At 43.9% G+C, this 18,191-nt stretch overlaps 1 protein-coding gene across 3 annotated transcripts in view; it reads right to left on the bottom strand.

Moving 5' to 3' along the window:
* Positions 1 to 18,191, bottom strand: part of LINGO3 (leucine rich repeat and Ig domain containing 3) — an 80,757-nt gene that overhangs the window by 47,520 nt on the left and 15,046 nt on the right. For 2 of the 3 annotated variants that reach the window (XM_033953828.1, XM_033953826.1), the window contains exon 2: positions 535 to 639. The exons of the other annotated variant lie outside the window; for it this stretch is intronic. The gene's annotated coding sequence lies outside the window, so the exon portion shown is untranslated. The remainder of the gene's footprint in view (positions 1 to 534; positions 640 to 18,191) is intronic. 3 annotated transcript variants of the gene reach the window in all.

Below are 18,191 nucleotides of genomic sequence, written 5' to 3'. Positions count from 1 at the left end.
GCTTTTAGCCCTCCTTTTATAAAACCGTAGTGTGGTTTTTAGCGCCGGCCATGGCGGTAACAGCTCCAACGCTCATAGAATTCCTATGAGCATCGAAGCTGTTACCGCTGCGTCCGGCACTAAAAACTGTGCTACAGTTTTGTAAAAAGGGGGGGGGTGTTAGTATCTTATATTATTTAATATAAATTGATCTCAATTTTGTTAATATTTAATTGAGTTTTATACATATGGTTTTTTTTAACATCTTATATTATTTGATTTCAATTTTATTAGTATTCAACTGAGCTTTACATGTTTATGATTGACTTTTCTGAATGGTTTTTTTTTACTTGGAATTTTATTATTTTACTTGCAGTTTTGCTTCTGACACAGCCTTTGGGAGAAATGTGGCCAAGTCAGGCATGCGTTTTGTTGATATTAAATTGTTTTACTTCACGTACTTGTCTGGTCTGCTATTCTGCTATGTTCAAAACTGATATCATGAAATAGCAAGAAATACAAGGTGTTACTTGTCTCCTGCAGGATTAATCTTACCGTTCCGCAGTAGAGAGGTGACTGCAACATCTGTCTAAGTTCCCGAAAGCACAGCAGAGGTGAGCAAGAAGAATCACAGGTACTTCAGAACATCACATTTATTCTCTAAAGACAAGAGAGAGAGAAATAACGAGTCCAAATGTTGACAAAAACCCCCCAAAACATCCTGGGTTTTCATATGGCAAGTTTGTGTTTGGGAGGAAGATGATTCTAAGCTAGGCAGAGCCTTTCAGTGGGTTTCCTTTAAAGGCGATTAAACTGCAGCAGAATGTAAATGGGCAGAAAATCTGCAGACAACATAAAAAAGAAAAGCTGGAGATGTCGCTATGTATTGGTGCCTTGCTCTCCCTGATTTCGGCAAAACTATTTAAAAACCATTTCACAAAAGTCTGTTTCAATCAACACACACAGTTTTCACTGAAGGGAACAGACAGAGGGAAGGTAATTTCCAGCAGCATTTCTATGAGCAAAACAGTGTTTTACTGTTAGAAATAGATTACAAAAAAATAAAAGTCTGCCCAATTATCAGGTAAATGCATAGGTTTACTCTGCGAACGGAGGCATTCACCGGGGTGGAATCAACACTTATTTTATTATTTGGATTTTGCTCACACCTCAAAGTGAGATGCACTCAGGCACACTTGATATACAGTACTCCCCAGAAATTCACGGGGGTCCGTTCCAGGAACACCTGCGAATTTTGTAAAACCGCGAATATGGTTTTTCAGCTGATTGAAGGCAGAAAATGGCAGCTGGGGCGTCGGCGGGTGCTTAAATTGTACTTAGAAAGCTGGGTGCATTTTATGACCGCCTCTTCCTGGGACTAAAGTCATAGTTACACCAATCAGGAGCTGCTTTGATATGCCAGATAGCATGTCAAAGCAGCTCCTGATTGGTGTAACCATGACTTTAGTACCAGGAAGAGAGGTGGTTGGAAAATACCGCAAATTACTGAGTCCGTGATTTACGAACCGCAAATTTGCAGGGGGTTTACTGTATCCCTGCTTCTGGAGGACTTGGGGACTTGCCCAGGACCACAAGGAGCAGCAGTGGAATTTGAACCAGGCCACTAGTGTAGTGAGGGTGGGAGGCACCTGGGGTGGTGGCACCCCCGCTCCCTCCCTGCTGCACCCCTTCGCCCGTACCTATTTAGCTTCCCTGGTGTGAGCAGCATCTCCAACCTGCTGCCCACGCCAGTGTCGGTTCTCCCTCTGATGTCACTTCCTAGTCATGGGACCCGGAAGTGACGTCAGAGGGGAGCTCTGAGTCAGGCGCGAGCAGCAGATTGGAGCTGCTGCTTGTGCCGGCGAAGAGCTAGAGGGACGGTGGGGTGGGGGAAGTGAAGGTGCGAGCACGGCGGGGGAAGAGTGGGAAGGAGCAGGGGGGCAGAGAGGAGGAAAGGTGCTGGTGCCCCACCAAGACAGCACCCGGGGCAGTCCGACCCCCGCCCCCCTTACTAAATCAGGCATCCCCAGATATCAAGACTGGGGCTCTAACTACTAGGCTACCCCCCATTTCCACTATTGCACAAAACTTTTGAAAATTTACCTATATGCACATAGATTCACACAAAAACTGGGCAAACATATTTATTTATTTCAGTATTTATATACCACTTATAACCTAAGTGGTTTACATTCAGGTACTCAAGCATTTGTCCCTATCTGTCCTGGTGGGCTCACACTCTATCCAATGTACCTGGGGCAACGGGGGATTAAGTGACTTGCCCAGGGTCACAAGGAGCAGTGAGGGATTTGAACCCACAACCTCAGGGTGCTGAGGCTGTAGCTCTAACCACCACACCACACACTGCCACACAATCCCCTGGATTCTATATACGTCAACTAAAGTTGTGCCAGCAAATTTGGCCACACAGTCAAATTGCTTATCAAGCTAATCAGCACCAATAATTGGCCACTAACAAGCAATTTTATGCATGTAACTTTCTAATTGTATTCTATAAAGCGCACAGAAATTCTAATGCATGGATCTCAAAAAGGGGTGTGGCCATGGGAAGCAAAAACAAAAAAATCCAACAAATCTGCAGTAAAAGATGAACACCAAAACCAAGAAAGAAACTGCAGAACGGAATGTACAAGGTGCAAAAATCTTTATTTAAAAAGCATACAAAATTGTGATCCTTAAAAAATGGCTCTCACATACATGGAATACGGACCCTGTGCGTCTGCTCAAAAGGAGAATTTCTTGCTTCTGACACAAAAATTTTGATGATTTCAACACAACGTTGTTTTCCATATTCACTCTCTCCATGTGATACATTGGTCATCCCGGACCCCTGAGGAAGGAGTGTTTCTCCGAAGCACGGACTGTGTTGTGTCCTTATTCCATGTATGTGAGAGCCATTTTTTAAGGATCACAATTTTGTATGCTTTTTAAATAAAGATTTCTGCACCTTGTACATTCCATTCTGCAGTTTCTTTCTTGTTTTTGGTGGCCATGGGAAGGGCATTGGCGGGCCATTGGCATCCCTCAAAATTATACACACTGTTATAGAATATACTTGATTCGTGCAGAATTTTGGTGGATACATTTATGCCAGGTTTTAATTGGCATAAATGGCCACGCCTAAATTTCAGTCACGGGTCTGGCCCTAAGCATATGTTGTAAACCACACCTAACTTTAAGCGTGGTTTATAGAACAGCACTAAGCACATTTTTATTCTGAGCTGTCTTTTTTGGCACCATATATAGAATGTAGTCCATATTTTATTGGGTCATTTTCACAGCGCAGTCAGTGGTATAGTGAGGGAGTTTGGCGCCTGGGGCGGTGGTGCCAGTTCAGTGTGTCCCCCCCACTCTTCCCCTCTGCTTGAGTGCCACCACACCCATGTACAGTGATGTAGTAATGGGGGTGACCGCCCCAGGCAACGTCTTGCTGAGGGTGCTGGCCTGGCACATCTCCTCATCTCTGCCCCCTGCTCATTCCCACTCCTCTCCCTGCCATGCGCGTGCCTTCACTTCCCCTCTCCCCAAATGGCCAAATTGTGCCCTGGACAAATGTCCAAGTCAAAAGTCCACACCTGGTCCCGCCCATACCATGCTCTAACATGCTCCCTTGAGATTTAGATGAACTGCAGTCAAACAGCACAGAAATCCGTTAATAGGTTTCGAAAATAGCGAATTGGATGGCCTGGTGAGAAAAACGTCCATCTGGCACTTTAGACCACTTTTTTGGGACCTTTTTCTCTTTTGAAAATGAGCTGGATAGTGCACTACAGTTATGCACCACATTTTAGAAGCTCAAATGGAAGTTAGGTACCTATCTGCACTTAACTACTATCCTACAAATTAGGGCCTAAAGTCTTTACTGTGCAATTGCAAAAGGGGCAGGCATGTGGGCAGGACATGGGCAGGTCACACTTAAGTGCCGAACTTAGTTGGGCGCCTAAGTGCCAGCATTAGACAGCAACATTTACACCTGCCTTTGACATGGTATAAATGTTGGTGCCTAAGTGCTGGTGTTTAAATTAAGGCTCCTAAATGCCAAATTATTCTTTGTTCCATAATGGAATTTAGGTGCCCAGATGCACTTAGAGAATACTACGAGGGTCATTTCGTAGATAATGCACACTATTTTTTTTTAATTTACATGTTTTATTTTTTTTCCCCAAAGTATTTCTTTATAATCTTTCAATATAGTCTTTCTGCTTTGTAATGACAGATTTGCAACGTCCATGAAGCTTCATTATTCCATCCAAGACATCATTTTTGTTCAGTTGCCGAATGGCTCGGGCACCGGCAGAAGAAAGCTCTTCCAGAGATGCAAAACGATGTCCACACACAGGTTGTTTCAACTATGGAAAAAAGTCGAAGTCTGGTGGACTCATGTCTGGACTGTAGGGAGCATGAGGTAACACCTCCCAGCTGCATTTGCATAGTTTTTCAATGACGACATTCCCTATATGCGGGCGAGCGTTGTCATGAAGAATGAGTGGCCTAGCCAAGAGCAACTGAGGTCGGGTTTTGTGCATTTTTTGCAAAAAATCACGATAATACACTGCTGTGACACTTCTTCCACATGGAACTTTGTAATGATGCTGCCTTCATGATCATAAGCAAAAATCAACATTTGTTTGACTTTTGATTGAGCTTGTCAAAATTTTTTTTAGCCGTTGGGAGGATGGAGCTCTCCACTTGTCTTTAAAAAATACACAAATCTGGCTGGGAGGTGTTACCTCATGCTCCCTACAGTCCAGACATGAGTCCACCAGACTTCGATTTTTTTTCCAAAGTTGAAACAACCTATGCATGGTCATCATTTTGCATCTCTGGAAGAGCTTTCTTCCGCCGGTACCCGAGCCATTCCGCAATTGAACAAAAATGATGTCTTGGATGGAGTATGAAGCTTCTTGGACATTGGGACTCAGTCATTGCAGGGGAACTATATTGAAGAATAGTAAAGAAATACTTGAAAAATAAAATAAAACCTGTAAATTAAAAAAAATAGTGTGCATTATTTATTAAATGACCCTCGTATCTTAGAACTCAGATTTTGAGCGCCTAATTTACGACACCCTTTATAGAATTACCCCCATCACCCTAATTCTATATGGCTTCAAAACTGCATATGAAAATATGGGCATATGCCTAATTTGTGCATATGATTTCATTGATAAATGAGACAATATGTGCCTATAACTGTGCACTAATAATCAATCATTGGTGCTACATGGCATTATGAGAGGGTGCTGAAAAGTTCTCAGCTCAACCAACTTCCTAAATTCTGGGCGATATTTTGCCAATGTGGCTGAAAAGAGTGCTATCTTGTTTTGTTAAGTGCCAATTTGCAGGAACAAAATTCTATGTTTTTGACATGGTTTCAGATCATTGCTTGAACCCTATCCATGTCATTCTCTCCTTGGTTGGGCTGAGAATTTTCAGCACCCCTTCATCATTCAAATTTGCACATAAAATTTATGCATAGATCCACAAAAGGGGTGCGGTCATGAAAAGAGCATGGGCAGATCAGGGGGCGTTCGTGGAATTTGCATGCAGTTTTGCAAATATCCACGCCTAATTTAGGCATGAGAATTTACACCAGGTCTTGGTGTAAATCCTTGACCCAAATGCTATTCAACAAATGGTGGCCAACTCTAAGCCCCATTTATAGAATAATGCTTAGTGCTAATTTTTTCAATGACAATATTTTGGCGCTATATACAGAATTCATCCAATGTGTGTAAGTGGGCCTATGCCCCACCATGTGAATGCCCACCTGCAGTTAGCTGGATTATTCTGAATGATGTGCACATGCGTTCAAACACTGGCATTTATATGTGCACATAGAGGTTGATTCTATAAAGGAAACCTAACTTAACTGGCAAAATACTATTAATAGTCTCAATAATTGGTAAAAAAAAAAAAAAAGAAGAAATTAATTGGGCGATAGGCACCTATCTGATTCTATATAAGATAGATGCCTGTCATATGGTGCTTAGCAGTGCCTAATTCCTAAATGGGCGTTTTTATGGGCAGAGTATGACTTAGGCATCACTAAGTGCGATGATCCAAAAACTTAGGGGTCCTTTTATCAAGCTGCAGTAGGAGTTTAATGCGCATAATACCGCGCCTTAAACCACCTACCGCGCTAGCCACTAACGCCTGCATTGAGCAGGCATTAGTTTTTTAGCCGGCCGTGGAGGTTAGCGCGTGATGAAATGTCCAATGCGCTAACACCGCTAGCGCGGCTTGATAAAAGGACCCCTTAGGCGCCTGAAATGTAGGTCTTTAAAACCCTGGCCTACATTTCAGATGCTGCTAGCCGCGATTCTGTAAATGGTGCTTAAGCTTGATTGACACGCGGCCGGTGCCATTTTTCTAGGCGCCAGCTGATTTAGGCATCATTTATAGAATCAGCCCCATACTGCTTAACTTTAGGCAGCTCCTTATAAAATTACCTCCTTAATGTCCCAGCAGCCTTACAGAGATTGGGCCCCATCTCTCTAAGTAAGAGGTTCTCAACCCAGTCCTTGGGCACACTTAGCCAATCAGCTTTCAGAATATCCACAATGAATATATGCGAGATAAATCTGCATGCAGTGCTTCCACTGTATGCAAATCTGTCTCATATATATTCATTATGGATATCCTGAAAATCTAACTGGCTGAGTGTGTCCCAAGGACTGGGCTGACAACCACTGCTCTAAGCCTAACTAAATTTTCTGCAGCATGGTTTTATAACTTAGACTAGACTATTCTGTTAGCTTATTGCATGTATTTATACTCTCAGGTAACCACTTTAAATATAATATAACCCTTAGCGTTATGAAATTATACATAGGTTGACAAGGAAGGACATTTTATACTTGTGATCAATCATAAGCCATTCTTGACTTCAAACAAAAAATCACTTTGCCATCTAAATACATGTTAAAATGAGGACTAATTTTTCAAATCTACAGGCTTTGAGTATGGAGCCCTCATCTCACTTGCTACACACGGACACAACTCAATAGTCTGTACTTAGGCCAGTTGCCAATTTAAAATACAGATACTGACAATTAACCTGAAAACATTCTATTTTAACAAAAATGCTAGCAACTATAAGAACATAATAAAGTAAGAGATGTCACACTGGAACAGACCGAAGGTCCATCAAGTCCAGTATCTTGTTTCCAACAGTGGCCAAGCCAGGTCACAAGTACCTGGCAAGATCTCAAAGAGTAAAACTGATTTTATATTGCTTATCCTAGGAATAAGCAGTGGATTTCCCCACATTATCTGGCATCAAATTCCAGAGTTTAATTACACGTTGAGTGAAGAAATTTTTTCTGGTTTGTTTTAAATCTACTACTTAGAATCTTTATCACATGCCCCCTAGTCCTAGTATTTTTGAAAAGAGTATACAAGTGCTCCAGTTCACTCAGTATTTTATAGACTTCTATCATATCTCCCCTGAACCATCTCTTCTCCAGGTTGAAGAACCCTAGACATAAGAACATATGAATAGCCTTACTGGGTCAGACCAAAGGTCCCTCTAGCCCAGTATCCCATCTTCTGTGGCCAATCCAGGTCACAAGTACCAGGCAAAAACCCAAATAGTAGCAACATTTCATGCTACCAATCCAGGATAAGCAGTGGCTTTGCCCATGTCTGTTTCAATAATAGACTTTGGACTCCAGGAACTTCTCCAAACCTTTTTTAAAACCAGCTACATTAAAGCTTTTACCACATCCTCTGGCAATGTGTTCCAGGGCTTAACTATTCTCTGAGTGAAAAAATATTTCAATTGGTTTAAAAAGTATTTCCCTGTAACTTCATCGAATATCCCCTAGTCTTTGTAATTTTTGGAGTAAAAATCAATCTATTTGTACCTGTTCTACACAACTCAAAATTTTGTAGATTTCAATCATATCTCCTCCTCAGCTGTTTCTTTCCCAAGCTGAAGAGTCCTAACCACTTTAGTCTTTCCTCATACAAGAGGAGTTCCATCACCTCTAACATATTGGTTGCTCTTCTTTCAACCTTTCTAGTTCTGCTATATCTTTCTTGAGATAAGGTGACCAGAATTCAATGCAATACTCAAGGTGAGGTCGCACCATGGAGCGATACAAAGGCATTATAACAATTCCTAGCATCTCCTTTGCTTTTTTGGCCACTGCCACACATTAGGCAGAAAGTTTCAGCGTATTGTCTACAATGACACCCAGATCTTTTGCTTGGGTGCTGACCTCCAAGGTGGACCCTAGCATCTGGTAGCTATGATTTGGATTGTTCTTTTCAATGTGCATCACTTTGCATTTATCCACATTAAATTTCATCTGCCATATGGATGCCCAGTTTCCTAAGGTCTGCAGCTTTGAACAGTGTAGTGCCATCTGCAAATTTAATCACCTCACTCATTCCAATTTCCAGATCATTTATAGATAAGTTAAATAGTATCAGTCCCAGTACAGATCCCTGCAGCACTCCATTATTTACTCTCCTCCATTGAGGATGTAAAGTAAAGAACTAAGGCTGGTATTGGACAGACCTGCATGTTTTTTGTTTCATATATGGTGATTTGGTGTAGGATGGGCTGGGGTGGGCGGGGAGGAGGATGTTACTGGCCAGACTTTACGGTAGATGTCCTGCATCTGTGATGTCATCTGCATATGCTCAGAGGCCCCCCAGATGCGGCCGGAGTTTGGGGCTATCCAAAACCTAGATAAACTACTGGGTTTTGGAAAGTCCGTCTGGGCACTCAGACAGTCCTCTAAAAAGAGGACGTATCCAGGTTTCCCCAGATGTCGGGTAATCCTAATAAGGGGGCAATTTCCAAAATGGCCAATGTTAAGTAAGATTATTTTAGTACAGGATCCCATTTTATGCAATTTGACCCTATGCTACAATAACCTAGATAGGTAGCATGGAATGTTGCTACTGTTTGGGTTTTTGCCAGGTACTAGTGAAGATGGGCTACTTGGCTAGATGAACCATTGGTCTGACCCAGTAAGGCTATACTTATGTTCTTATGACTTTGATAAAATAACCTAACTTAACAGCAGCCCACTGTGATAGTGTGACTTGGCAAGGAAACACGGAGCCCTCTGAAAAAACACCAGAGGGCAGTGTATGTTCAAAAAAGGAAAACTAAAGAAGCCTGTTTCCTCACAGGTTCAATACTCTTCATGAAAGTCTTGCAAACATAATCTCATTTTCAATAGTCTGCCTCTAGCATGGCTACTCTCTCCCATATATAATGTCTTTATTACTCACAATCAAAGGACAGCAACCAAAGGATTCTGAAACAACCTTGGTAATATTCTTTCTTACAGGCATTCAACCTGGGAATTCCTTCAGGCATAAGCTTTAGACTTGTCACTCAGTATACAAGGTCTGAGCTAGGGCCATGCTTTTTCCCCAGAACTCTGCCAGGTACTATAGCCTTATCCAGTTCACTTTGTGATGATTTTTTCCCTCAGGACCTGTGCAGGAGACTTCTGTTATTAGGGCCTCTCTCAATGAACATGAACTTAGGGCATTTAAGTTAATCTTTGCCTGAGCCCCAACCCTCTCACAATTTCTGAGACAGCTGTTTAGCACCACATATAAGTTGATTGCAGAAGGACAAAATTTGCATCCTTCAGCTCTGTCTTCTCCAGTGACTATAGAGCCCCCTTCAGTTTTTCCTGCTGCAAACGAGATGAAAAGGTGTGATTCCCATCTGATAACCTTTTATTGGGATTTTTATCCGAGTTTGAGGCTTTGCGGTGCTTGAGAGGACCATGGTGACCTTGGGGCAGGTCTACCTGGAAGAGGACACAGAATCTGTGAGAGAGGTCTGCCGCTGGCAAGTCAACCCTTGGGGTTCCTGTCTGGCTGGTCTGCATTTGAACTTCTGGAGCACGGGGTCCATTCCCTTCAAAGCTAACTCACATCCTGATTTATCAAACTGTTTGGCCCCAGTATCGGTCCAGCAGGGCTTAATTGGTGCCGGCTGAATGGTTCCCTCCTCCTCTCCTGCATGGATCTGTGGGGGTTTCGGTTTTGGTTGGGCTTTTGTCTGACTGGCAGCCTGAAGACTCCAGCATGTAGATTGGTTTGCTGAGTGAGGCAGTGTCTTCCCCACTTCCAGCTTATTTGAGAGCTGAAGCAGACTAAAATCAGCCTGGGAAAACCTACTAAAAGGACAAAAAGTATAGGAAGGGATTTTGGGAGGTGGGGGACACTATATACAGCCCCCAAAATGCTGATTTTCCCAAAGACAATGAGAGGCGGGGTGGGAGGGGGAACCATGTAGCCTGCACCTGTTAAGCCCTGCTGGACCAATACTGGGGCCAAACAGTCTGTGCTCAAGCACCTTATAAATCAGGATATGAGCTAGCCTAGAACTTCATAAGTTTAAATGCAAGTCAGCCAAACAGGAGCCCTGAGGATACCAGCTAGCTTCAAGCTCCACAAATTCAAATACAGGAACCCTGAGAGCTGCAGACCTCTCTCACAGAGTCTTCATCCTCTCCCAGGCAGAGCTGCCCCTGGGTCACCGGGGTCCTCTCAAGCACTGAAAAGCCTCAAACTCAGATAAACCCCCCCAAAATAATAAAAGGTTTTCAGGGCAATCAGAATCACACCTTCTCAACTTGCTTGCAAAAGGAAAACTGAAGGGGGCTCTATAGTCACTGGAGGAGGTGGAGCTGAAGAAAGTAAATTTCATCCTTCTACAATCAACTCGTGAGTATAGGGAAATCACCTACAGTCAGGACTCATATGCCCATATTCCAGAAAGAAGATTATTGAAATAAGTTCCTAATCTTCCCTTAGGAGACTTAACTGTACAACCAATGAGGGTGTGGTCTTGGGAACACCTGTTGCTACACCAGTCCCTCCCACATTAATAACTTCCCCCTAAAACTACAGGACCCAAATAACTGCCAAGTTTGTGTAAACTGACGATCAGATTTTCTTAATTATAACTTTTAGATTATTCTAAACAGATAGGAAGAAAACAATGGATCACAGAGTCCTCCAGACACCCTTGATGATTTCTTGAAATGGGAAATAGTCAGTATATTCTGATTTAACCACATAAGCTATCAACTAATGCAAGGACTGAGAGAGGAAGCCAAACATTCAAAACAATATGGAATCACCTTCAGAAATATGCACATGTTCTTTTCATATCAGCACACCATCTACTATCAGAGAGAGATCATCATAGCAAAGCAGTTGAGGTGCTTGACTGGGACGTAAGTGGCCAAGAGAGTCCAGAGGACAGGCAGATAAACTAAGGATGGCATGCAAAGGCATAGAGGTAAGTTCAAAGTCAAGACCAGGGAAGGATGAGAACAGAGGAATGCATCTAAAAGGAAGCAAGTGAGGGTCAAAGAGGTAGGATGAAGCTCCAAGTGAGATCAGAAGCAGGTGTGGATACACATACAAAAGCAACTGAGAATATTGGAGCATGTTTGGAAGATCTATCATTCCAGAAAGTCATGGTCCGAAATAGAACCCTGGGAAGCAGTGGAGTGGTGTGTGATTGTCCAGGTGAGACAACCGAGATCTGCTAGGCTAAGCCAACGGGACTCCCACGGGGATGGAAGGCTTTGGAAGCAGGGTTCGTCCATATAATATAATGGACACGTCAGCCTTAGTAAAAGAGGGGTTTTATAAGTTAATTACCTGAACAGGAAACAAAAAAAGGGTTCCACCAAAGAGATTCCACAAGGAAAACAGCAAAAGAAACTGTGGAATTGATGATCCTGTCAGAAGTAATTGCTGCTTTTTATGGGGACGGGCGGGGATGGAGGTAATTCCTTGCGGGGATGGGTGGGGACAGAGAGGATCCTGATGGGGACGGGGTGGGGACGGAGAGGATCCTGGCGGGGACGGGCGGGATTGGTGGGATTTCTGTCCCCGTGCAACTCTCTAATCTGAAACAATGTCAAAACATAGAATTTTGTTTCTGCAAATTGGCATTTAACGAAATAAGATACTCTTTTCAGCTACAGTGGCAAAATAATGCTCAGAATTTAGGAAGTTGGTCGGTTGGGCTGAGAACTTTTCAGCACCCCCTCGTACAGTGGTTGCTCCTTGGTTTCCTGTATTACAACCAGACTGAATGCTATTCTGGCATGCCCTTTTCCTTTCCGACCCCTCTGCTCTGCAGAAACATTGTGAGATGGGAATAACCGTAGTCTTTAATAACAGGAATAAATGTGTGTATATGCTTGTGTGGGGATCAATACCCGCTGGTTCGGTCAGGCTTGCAAGGAATTTGAGCATTAAGAAATCTCTCTGTTTTGGACCTCTGTTCCAAGTCTGTTTTGATTGCACTTGGCAGCTGGTTTCAAACCAAAGTGACACTGAGCAATTTAATTTCAAACAAAGCTATCAGTGAGCTGCATTGTAATAGGGAAAGGCTATGAAAAACAAACAGAAATCATTTTAACACCATGAGGAACTGTCTTTCTCAATTCCATCAGTTACGACATCAAAAATCAGGTTATAACCAAAATAAGGCTGTCCACTTTGTCACTCAGATCTGAATGTCTCTGATAGTGATAAATGACATAGTATTAACCAGTAACCCGTTCTGAGCTCATTGGGGAGAATGGGATAGAAAACAAATAAATATTTGCTATTTATTACTACTACTAGTGTTTTAGCCCGTTACATTCGTTACAGTAACGGGTGCTAGAATAGCCCCACCTATACCCTGATCCTGACTCTGACCCTACCCATGCCCCGCCTCTATCATGCCCGGACCCTGCCTCCCACTGATCCCAGTCCCACCACCTCACTTTTCACCATTTCCTTTGTACCTTTTTGGCCCTCATAGATCCTCCATTGCATTTATCACCTGACAGGGTCTTTACTTACCCGAGGCGGCAGCAGCAGTCCTGACGTACCAACCTCTCCTCCCTCAGTGTCCCAAAGCAGCAGCGGTCCTACCATTTCCATCTCTCCCTTTCCCCCTTTCTACCCTTTTGCCATCTTTCCCTTTCCTGTCCCTCTCTGTCCTTCCCCGAGACCATCTCTCTTTCCTGCCCCCTCCACACTCCCTGAAGTCTATCTCTCCCTATCCCCTACCATCTCTCCTGGTCCCCTCTGACCTTCTCATCCATCTGTCTCTGTCTCTCTCTCCTTTCCTCACTTGAGTCCAACATCTCTCCCTTCTCCCACTCCCTCCCCCGAATCTGGGGGAAATCCATTGCTTTATTTTAAGCAACATAAATTTGTTCTACTCTTTGGGACCTGTGGTTTGTCTCAGTATGGTAGCTCTTATGTTTCTCTGGCTTACTTCCTTTTGTTCTCTAGTCACCGCCTGCCTCTGTGGAGCTCTCGCAGCTCCTCCTCGTCCTCCTCCAGCCATCTACACTGGCTCCGTGCTCGCCCTCCGCGGCCTGCAGTTGCCAGCAGCCGCCAGCCACCACGGCCTGCAGCCGCCGCCAGCCACCGTGGCCTACAGCTGTCGCGGCCTGCAGCTGCCGACAGCCACTGCGGCGGACATCCGCCTCGGGGGGAGAGAGAGAGAGTTTTGCGCGCATGCGCACTCCTACCTGCGGTGCCCTACAGCGCACAGAAAACGGGAGCATGCAAGTGGGAGTGCGCATGCGCGGCTTAGGGTTTTATTATACTAGATACGAGGGGGTGCTGAAAAATTCTCAGGCTAGGGTTACCAGACGTCCAGATTTCCCTAGACATGCACTCCTTTTGAGGACCTGTCCGGGTTTTGAAAAGCCTCCTCAAATTGCATCTAAGAGCAGGCAGCGGGGGGTGGGGCTAGGGCGGGACTAGGGGCAGGATTAAAGCGTTACAGGATGAGATGGGCGATATTGGGCGGGCCTAGGGGGGGTCTGGATTTTCCGATTGGAAAATCTGGCAACCCTATCTCAGGCCAACCAACCAACTTCCTAAATTCTGAGTGTTATTTTGCCACTGTAGCTGAAAAGAGCGTTATCTTATTTTAAGTGCCAATTTGCAGAAATGAAATTGTACGTTTTTTGACATTATTTCAGATCATTGATTGAACCATATTCATGTCATTCTCTTCTTGGTTGGGCTGAGAACTTTTCAGCACCCCCCCTCCCCCCTTGTACAAAGGCATTACTATACAGATACACATCAGGGATGGTCCCTACTTTAAGGAGCTTACAATTTAGTCAAGACACAGAGATAAGGCACATAAGAGACTTCAGGAAAATATGGTTACAATCAACAAGACAACGGGTCAGAGAGAGCTAAGTTTTAAAATTGAAAAGCAGTTTCAAAGAGGTGGGATTTTAGACCTGATTGAAACACATCCAGAGAAGGACCAGTTCATCAGCTCGCGGGTTGTGCTGTCGTTACAAATACGAAGGAATATTTTTGTTTTCCTTTCCACCCAAAACAGTATAAAATAAATGAAATTGTATTTGTTTTCTGTAATTTCCTTTCATAGGCACATGTTCGTTCCATCTGAGCACTTCCTGTGAGCCCCTGACTCTGTGATGGGAGTAGAGAATTGACAGAGTTGACAGAGGCAGGCGACACCTTATAGACTAACTAATTTATTGAGGCATGGCTTTCAAAGACCAGAGTCCATTTTGTCAGAAGTTCAGGACCTGGTTGCAAACAAGTAGATGAATGGGAATGGAGGCGGATACAAAGATAACGTATTGGAAAGTGCAGGATAGCATGTGGAAAGAGAGAGATGATGGTTGCATAGTTCAGATGTTCTTGTTCAGTGCTGGTGAAGACTTGAAGAGATACAGCGTCAACTTTTCTTCTGACATCACTTCCTGGACCCGTGCCTAGGAAGTGACATCAGAGGAAGAGCCTATGCTGGCATGAGCAGCAGGTTGGGGTTGCTGTTCACGCCGAGAATGTCAAAAGGGTACGGGGAAGGAAAGGAGTGCGCGTGTGGCAGGAGGGGGTGGGGAAGGAGAAGATGGGGGTGAGGAGCAGAGAAGAGGGCAGGGAAGGGGTGCCATCGCCCAGGGCTTCTCTCACCCTCGCTATGCCACTGTGTCAGTGCACCCACCTCGATGGTGCCCGGCCCTGTCTCCTCCTTACTACGTAGATAGAATAGAATTGCTAATCAATGAGACAGATGTGATTGTTTTTGAGTGCAAATTAACTCAAAACGCAGCTCAATAATCGACAAGCAAACAATAATTTCATCATCCACCATCTGCAGTCGGTTTCTTTTTTTTCGATTTAATTTCTGTCAGAGCTGAAAATCCAAATTCGCAAAAATAAGAGGACCCGAACAGTAACAAAGCCTTGATTGCTTTGCTGCTCAAGTTAGGATAATTACTGCATAAAACTAAAATTAAAATTGCTTGACGTTATTTTTCAAAGACCAATCACATCAAAGAATGATGCTTGTCTACACAGACACTCATAACATTGACAGATTCTTGCGTACACGACATAAATGTCATCTGTTTTAGTGTATACTTATTAAAGGAATTTTAAAAAATAAAATAAAATTCTAAAATCTCTTGTAGCACACTCGTAATCTCTTTGGGGTACACCATGGTGCCAGGGCACACAGTTTGAGAGACACTGATCTAGACCGCCAGGTTGTCTAACTTTATTTGCCATTTTCCAAATCAGCACCATTTAGAAGTGGGAGGAGGCCACCATTCTAATGGCCTAGTCACACAGACATTCCAACAAAGCAGTGGGGCATCTTAGAGGGCACTGATGTGAACTTCACATAAAGAGTGCCAGATATGCATCTCACCATCAAAACCTACTATACCCACTTGTCTACCACCCCAATAGCCCTTATGGATGCAGGTGGCACCTATATGGTAGTATAGAAGGGTTTTGGTGGGCTCATACTTAACACCATGAATGTAGTGGTTAGATTGGCTTATGGGCCTGGGTCCACCTCTCTATGGTTCACTAGCCCACTCACAGGCTAATTAGGACACCTGTGTGATGCTCTACTAGGCTTTCCCATTAGGGAGTGTGGAGGGGTCATACTTTCATGTTTCCAGTGGTCATCTGGTCAGTTTGGATCTCTTTGTGGCATTTAAGATGCTTCTAAAACAGGTCTAGCTCTGAATGTCTTATGTTCCATCCAGGACATTTTGCAAAAGGTTTGATTCCTGCAAGATGTCTTAGTCTAGCATGGCCAAAGCCTGCCCATAACATGCCTCTTAACACACTCCCTTGAACTCTAGATGCACAGTGGGTGAAACATCTCACTAGATCATCAGTGCAGACATGAAGGCTGCAAATCAGGTAGAAAAAGCATCATCCAAGGCAAGACAAATGATGGGATGTATCAATAGAAGCTTCGTCAGCAGGAAACCTGAGGTCATAATGCCACTGTACAGAACCATGGTGAGACCTCATCTGGAGTACTGTGGGCAGTTCTGGAGGCCACATTACCGCAAAGATGTGCTTAGAGTCGAGTCGGTTCAGCGGATGGCCACTAGAAATATCTCGGGGCTCAAGGGTCTCTCGTACGAAGAGAGACTGAACAAATTGCAGCTCTACACTCTGGAGGAACGCAGGGAGAGAGGGGACATGATAGAGACGTTTAAGTACATCACAGGTCGTGTCGAGGTGGAAGATGACATCTTCCTACTCAGGGGACCCTCGGCCACTAAAGGGCATCCGCTCAAACTCAGAGGAGGGAAATTTAAGGGTGATGCCAGGAAGTACTTTTTCACGGAAAGAGTGGTGGGTCGCTGGAACAAGCTTCCGGAGCAGATGACCAAGGCCACTAGCGTGCTTGACTTTAAGAATAAATGGGACATCTATGTGGGATCCCTACAGAGGCCTAGTAAGGGGGTGGGTCAGTAGAGTGGGCAGACTTGGTGGGCTGTAGCCCTTTTCTGCCGTCATCTTTCTATGTTTCTAGATGTCCAGGAAAACAGTTTTGATTATTGACACTTGGACGTCCCAGCAATTAGGACATCCAAGTGCCGACTTAGATGGTTTTTTGGACATTTTAGTTTTTTTTTATGCCCGTGATAGTAACATAGGAAATGACAGCAGAAAAAAGCATGAACTGTCCATCCAGTCTGCCCAATAGTCACACTCCTTGTCAATTCATGATTAAATTGTCTTTCTTCAGCATTTCTGAGACACAGATTATAGAAGGGAGTGTGGGGTGCAGTGGTTAGAGCTACAGCCTTGGCACCCTGAGGTTGTGGGTTCAAATCCCACACTGCTCCTTGTGACTCTGGGCAAGTCACTTAATCCCTATTGCCCCAGGTACATTAGATAGAGTGAGAGCCCACCAGGACAGTTAGGGAATAATACTTGAGTACCTGAATAATTTGTAATCCACATACAGATATGCAGAATATAAATTATTAAAAAAAACAAAAGTTCTCCCAGCACTGTCCTTAGATTCCAAACACAGGAGTTGCCATCTAAGCCCAATGCAGCCTGCCTGAACAATCTTGTCATTTGTAGAACACAGATTGTAAAAGTCTGCCCGGTACTATCGTCACATCCATTTTCATCTGCAGTCAGAACCACGGGGAAACCAATTTGTGGACATTTTAAGATGTATTTATATTTTGATGAGAGGAGTCCAAAACACTTGTTTGCCTCAAAGCCAACAAGAGATTAATCCTGCTTTGATGTTGGCAATTTCCATCATGCATGCAAGCCAAAAGAGAGTATGAAGAGAGACTAGCCAGGGAAGCACGAAATTTCAAACCGTTCTTTAGATATGTTAAAGGGAAACAGCCGGCTAGAGAGGAGGTGGGACCACTGGATGACGGAGACAGGAAGGGAGCGGTGAAGGAAGAGAAAGAGGTCGCAGAAAGACTTAACATGTTCTTTTCATCTGTATTCACAAACGAAGACACAACCAACATTCTTCAATGGAAATCAAGCACAAAAGTTAACATCCATAGAAGTGAGCCTTGATGATGTGCGCAGACAGATAGAAAAACTAAAAACTGACAAATCCCCGGGTCCGGATGGAATCCATCCAAGGGTGCTGAAGGAACTAAAGGAGGAAATAGCGGAACTACTACAGCAAATTTGCAACCTATCTCTGAAAACAGGTGTGATTCCGGAGGATTGGAAGATAGCCAACGTTACGCCCATCTTTAAAAAGGGATCAAGAGGAGACCCGGGAAACTACAGACCGGTGAGTCTGACCTCTGTTCCGGGGAAAATGGCGGAAGCACTAATAAAAGAAAAAATTGATGAACATTTTGAAAAACACGAACTTCTGATAACCAGCCAACATGGTT

The sequence above is a fragment of the Geotrypetes seraphini genome, chromosome 8 (assembly GCF_902459505.1).
Source record: "Geotrypetes seraphini chromosome 8, aGeoSer1.1, whole genome shotgun sequence".
NCBI classification, from domain to species: Eukaryota; Metazoa; Chordata; class Amphibia; order Gymnophiona; family Dermophiidae; genus Geotrypetes; species Geotrypetes seraphini.
This window is presented reverse-complemented; position numbering and strand designations above follow the sequence as displayed.